Source organism: Periplaneta americana, chromosome 4 (genome assembly GCF_040183065.1).
Source record: "Periplaneta americana isolate PAMFEO1 chromosome 4, P.americana_PAMFEO1_priV1, whole genome shotgun sequence".
NCBI classification, from domain to species: Eukaryota; Metazoa; Arthropoda; class Insecta; order Blattodea; family Blattidae; genus Periplaneta; species Periplaneta americana.
Window position 1 is genome coordinate 173,635,337 of NC_091120.1, and position 6,721 is coordinate 173,642,057.

Below are 6,721 nucleotides of genomic sequence, written 5' to 3' on the forward strand. Positions count from 1 at the left end.
ATGCCCAACATCTTGCTTACGAAAAGACACATTTCAGTGCCAATAATTTATTTGGGAAAATTTCAGTATACGGATACCTCGCTAACAATTATTTAAAAAAAAAAAAAAAAAAAAAAGCAATTCGTCTGTGTATGTCGAATACGCATCGTCATGCATACGAAAAGGAAGTTTTTAGTGCCAATTTATTTTGTGTGCACAAGGTTGGAATTTTGGAGTAAGAGGTAAAGGAAAGTAGGCCTATAATTGTTCTGAAATTTATCCATTTATTTTGTGTTCACAAGGTTGGAGTTTTGGAGTAAGAGGGAAAGGAAGGTATCCGTGTAATTTCTCTTAATTCAAGCGTAAATAGCCTAATTGTCCAAAACGTCATGTAGGTCCTAATATTTTCAAACGGCAAATCTATAGCTAATAAGTGATAATCTCGCATTCTACAAAATGGTCATTTAGTTTTACTGTATTATTACCGGCATAGAATAACTACTTTATTACGGTACTATGTTAACAAAATTGGACAGTTAGGCCTAAATACTATTTTGTCCTCAAGTAAAGTCCCGATCTTCCAAAGCAGAAACATATATAAAACATTAGTCTATTTTGAGAGAAAAAAAAACATTTTTATTATTCATCTACAAACTTACTCTTTCTACAATAACACCAATTCTGTCATTTCCGCAGTGATTTGCGTGTTCAAGATACATCATTTCATCTTCAATTCCATCAAGTACGTCAAATCGTGCCGCCATTTTGGTTTTCTCGACTTAACCATGTTCAATTCAAGATAATCGGTCCCACACCCGTGATCAAATTTGATCATCATCAACTCGCTCGTTTAACTTTGATCGAGATTGATACTCCACAAATTGGCGTTGAAGATGGTCAAGTGCCGATTTAACCATCGTCAAATTTTAATCGAGAATGGTGCACACGGGCATGAACGTTGCAACATTACACCCTGTACGGATCAAGTCACTCGAGGAAACGCTGCTAATTTACTTATTATGATATCTTCAAATATTCAGTGAATTCAATTGAATTGAAAGAGGAGAAGTGGGAGAAGAAATTTAAAAGGTACGCAAAACGCGTCCTTGTAAAGGGTTCGGGGCTGAAAGAAACTGAATATGTGAACTCCAAGCCTGTTGGCCACTTGTCTCACTCCGGGTTACGCTGCTCCACTGAAGGAGCTCTAGAAAATTCTGAAGAGGAAGAGCCGAAAATGGACGTAACCTCTTAGGTACCACATACGCGAGGGGACGGAAATGTGATCAAAATGATCACGGGACAGGACGAGGAGGAAATGGCTGGTGTAAGTCTGCACATTGAAAGGAACTCTGTCATTTCGCAGTGCAAGAGTAGTCGAGAAGACTCGTATGTTTGCTGTTCAGTTGGCAGGAGTAAGCTTGCACACAGAAAGGAGTTTTTTACATTTCGGAGTGCAAGTGGAATCGAGAAGGCTCAGACGTCTGTTGTTAGATGACAAGGTAGGTGAAGGCAGTCAGAAGAGACATCGCGAATTCTAAATCTGCAAATTGAAAGGTTCCCTGTCCTTTCGCAATGAGACTAGACGAGTAACCTAGCCCATATAACAGGTAATTTATAGATTCTGAACTAGGGCATTTACGTCGTTTTGTTAGAAAAAGGGGAAATTTATGGGGAAGGGCATATAGGTCCGTGACCCATTTCTCTTAGGGCTCATCCCGACATTTGTCTTAACGCCGTAGGAAAACCACGGAAATACCTGAGGCAGGATAAGTTGTTTCAATATAAGAGACTAACCAATTGGCTTTTAGGTAGGAGGTCGATTGAATTATGAATTGAGTCTCGTTGAATCGTCCCAAAATAGAGACCAGCCAATTGGCTCTATGGTGTCTCAATTAGGATGAGATAGGCGAGGGCATAGATGCATAATTTAGAGTAATTACCGGGTCATGGGGATGTGAGTGCAGATCCGTGGCCCATTTCTTTTAGTCTAGTACAGCGTTTCTCAAACTATGGTCCGCGGACCACCTGTGGTCCTCGAGGTGTGCCCTTGTGGTCCTTCAAAAAAAGACACTATAGCTCATCTGGCGCCTGTAACCCAGCCAGGGACCTCCCGAATTCATAACAGAGGACCAAAGTACCGAACCTTTTCATGTATTTATGATTTTCTTAATAGTTTTGCCGACACCCAATCAGCACATTGAAATGGTCACGTACTGTACGTCGTACACCAATAATACAACTCTGAGGTCACAATTTGAAACTTATTTTCCAAATAAATATGACGAATTTTCATAGGTTCGTGATCGCTTTCATTGCGATACTGAAAATAACAAACTTTCATTGAGTGAAAGAGAACAATTAGTTGAACTCTCGAATGACACCGGACTTATGAAATTCGAAGCGGAAGGTATGGTTAATTTCTGGACCTCATCACAAGTGAAAAGAGAATATAGTGAACTGTACAATGGTGCTTTAGAGATTATAATTCAGTTTGCTTCTACGTATCTGTGTGAGAAAGGGTTTTCATCACTAACTCTAATAAAAACAAAGTACCAAAATCGACTCGATGTATGTGACGATCTCCGACTTAAACTTACCAGCATACGTCCAAATATAGAATTGTACAAGAATCGGCAGGCTCATCCATCTCATTAATGCGAGTACCAACATTTATTTTTTTTTTTTAGTTATTAAGTTAAAGATTATCCAAACTCTAGACTAATACCTTAAATTATATATAAAAAAAACAACAAAATGAATTTTCTTCTATTAACATTAACTTAATTAGTTAATACTAATATAAAATTAATTGAATTAAATTAATTTTAATTAATTCATTCTTTTTTAAAATACAAGTATACTGGTATTAAAATATGCTACAAAAATTATAAATTTGCTTCCGAAGGGAACAAGAGCAAGGTGGTCCGCGGAACTGTTTTGACTTAAAAAAGTGGTCCGCACTTCAAAAAAGTTTGAGAAACGCTGGTCTAGTATATACAGTCACGAAGCTTGAGTTTATGAAGGTACTAGGAACAATAGACAGTGCAGATACTATTTCGCATTGTCTGTAATGAGGCAATAGTAGCGATCCTAGTGGTTAGCAACTATCTATGGATGCATATTTACTACGTATTGAGCTTCGTGACTGTATATACTAGACTGTGATCATACTGTATACGGAACACGTTTTGATGACGTACCAACACTGCAGGAGCGAGTATTCAATACGAGTCAGCAAATCTGAAACAAGCCAGGTGTGTTCGCAAGAGCACGTGATTGTGTGGGACTCGGATGCATGGAAGAGAACCACATAGGCCTATAGAGTCCTATAGTGATGATAAACACTGATTACTGTCCATATTTCAACATATATTTGTCGACAGTATCTGCTGTGAAAATATGTATAATCCTTTTTTAAACATCCTGTATATCGCGCAGTATTTCCTTATATATTGATAACGTAAATATAACACAACGTTACTTTCGTATCGAGTAGAGGGATTTTATTACAGTTACTCATGATTAGAGCTGTTCTATTGTATATGTCATGCTGTTCATTTTTTTTCAAGATTAAGACAAATAAAATACAATTTTATCTGTAAATAGATTAGGCCTACATAGCATAAATATCAAGATTATATTATAGCCTACGTACGTGTTGTAGTTTCACACATTTTGAACCTATACAAGGTGATTCATTATTACGTGTAAATACTTTGTGTGTGTAAGTAGAGGTGAAACTAAGACTAAAACGTTCTATGCAACTTTTTCTCAAAACCTTTAATTCCAGAGTTAACGCCATTTTGCGTGGAACTTGCACTCCCAAACAAAGAAAGGATAACACGCCAAATGTAAACTAATTGTCACTTTCGTACAGTGCATTTGGACTTCAGTACAATAACAACCAAAGTCACTAAACCCATATCCTCGGCAGTCCACTTATGCACATTTTGTGAACTGAAACTAAACGCAGTAAAGAATGTAAAGATTTCTTCTGGACTTTACACATTTGCACAATTCTTAGTGTAATACATGTTCAAAGTGCTGTCCCTCAACTTGAAGACATACCTGTGCTCGCCACTTTAGTGATGTCTGAACGTTACAAAGCCCGTTGAACTCATTACGAACAATTCCACACACATGTTCAATTTGCTGTTGTAGTGCTTCTACGTTATGTACAGCAGAGGCATACATTAACGACTTCAGGCGGCTTCAAAGGTAGAAGTCCAGAGGGTTCATGTCCGGTGATCTGGCTGGCCAAGGAGTTGGCCCTGCGCGACCTATCCATTGACCTGGATACGCAGCATTGAGATAGGCCCTTACGTTGCGGCAGTAATGCGCAGGAGCACCATTGTGCGTAAACCATAAGTTCACTCGCGTTGGAAAAGGGATATCATGTAGCAGACCATGCAATTCGCATTCCAAGAATGCGCGGTAGATTTCCCCAGTCAACTGCAGAGGTGAACTCGAGGTCCGAGTAACTGATTCCCCACAATACCACACCAAATGTGTGGGAGAACAGTAATGCCTATGCAGTTACTATGACGTAGGTGCCATCTACTGGAACTCTGGAATTAAAGGTTTTGAGAAAATGTTGTATAGAACGTTTTAGTCTTAGTTTCACCTCTACAATACACACACAAAGTATTTACACGTAATAATGAATAACCCTGTATTTGTTGCATAAAGAAGGATGTAATGCAAAATTGTAACTGAATATTAGATATAAAAAGGCTGTAAAGAGAGCAGTGGCCTAGCATGAAATTTTGAGCAGGGGAAGCTAACTCAAGTTGTCTTTCATGCAATATGAGAAAACGTATTACAAAAATACAGTCTTAAAATAAATAGTAGTCAATTTCAAGTCAGCAGTCGAAGATTGGTTGGAACATCGTAAGTAACACTAATAAGGCATGACCTCAAATGATACGTAATAAAATATGATTTCACGGTTTACACATATCTCTTAACAAATAGACACGTACACGTATAACATTAGCTCATTCCCTGTCATACTTAGAGAAATCACAATATTAGTATCATTACGTAAGTATGCGTCTGTCTTTTGGTTGTGTCCTTCATTGACAGCAAGGGAGTCGGTCATTTGTTTTTTAAATCACACTTTTGTTCGTAAGTCAGTTTTGATAATACACTGGTCAAAAAAAGTTAAGCATATTTCCAGTTTACCCAATAATACCTGATATTTATGCTTCTTTTGGTTTTATGTGGCACGTATTATGTTTACCAATTCAAACTCATTTGTTTTATTCTGCATCACTAGGTAACGTCCAAATCACGGCTAGTAAACAATTCGAGCAAAGTTCAATCAGTGTCGTTTTGCTTCATAGCGCTTCATAGTGCAGTAAACAAAGTCTGTAATTCGAGCAAAGTTCAATCAGTGTCGTTTTGCTTCATAGTGCTTCATAGTGCAGTACAATGGCTCGGAAAACCCTTACAATGGCAGACCGCATCAAAATCATCACTTTGATAGAACAAAACATGAGACAAGTTGATGTTGCTAACATCCTTCATGTGAATCAGAGTATTGTCTCCAGACTGTGAAGAAAGTTCCAGGAAATCCAGTCAATAGCAGATCGACCTCGCGAGGGCCGTCCACGCAAAACAACACCAGGTCAGGACCGGAATGTAAGGTTATCTGCACGTAGGAACCCTATAGCCTCAGCTACAACTCTGCGCCATGACCTGCGCGAAGTCACTGGTGTTGTTGTAAGTAGCCAAACTGTGCGCAATAGACTTCATGACATAGAGTTGTATGCTCGAAGACCACTCAAGACTCCAGCACTCCGTCCACATCACAGAGGTGCTCGTGCCAGATGGGCTAGAGCACATGAGAATTGGACACGAGACCTATGGACCAGAACTTTATTCTCAGACGAAGTGAGAATGGGCCTACACCCTGACAACAACTCTATTCGCGTATGGAGACGAACAGGGGAACGAAATCATTCCTCAATGACCGTGGAACGTCACCAACAGTTTGGTGGTTCAATCTTGTTTTGGGCAGGTGTCATGTTTGGCAGCCGCACACTACTGGTTTCAATAGAGGGAAACATGACTGCTGCCGTGTATGAGAACAACATCCTCCAACCCATAGTAAGTGGTTTTGCAGAGACTGTAGGAGAAGGGTTCACTCTACAGGACGATAATGCTCGGCCTCATCGTGCTCATAGTGTGCAGCTCTATCTGGTAGAACATGGGATCCGAAGAATGGATTGGCCAGCATGCTCACCGGATATGAACTGCATAGAGCATGCATGGAGCTTTCTCAGGAGAGCCATTTCCAAACATCCACATCACCCATTAACGATTCAAGAACTCAGGAATGCTGCCTTGGAAGAATGGGACAATTTGCCTTAGGAGAGCTTAGATGCGTTGGTACTGAGTATGCCCCGTCGCATACAAGAGTGCCCCAGGGTTCGTGGAGAACCAACACGTTATTAAACAGGGTACTGAAAGCACCATTACCTTTTCTTTGATGATGTACGAATTTCAACTTCCCTTATCTTTTCCGTTGTTTCCAAACAATGCAACTTTTTCATTTCATATTGAGTCCATTGTTAACAAATAGTGTATTTCTACTTTTAAGTTTATTCTGTGGAACCAAGAAACCCAATTATAATTTATCTATTTTATTTTAATTAATAAAAACCGTTATATGCCTAAATATGCTTAACTTTTTTTGACCAGTGTACAATTGTCCTAAAAAATTCAAGTAAATTAGTGT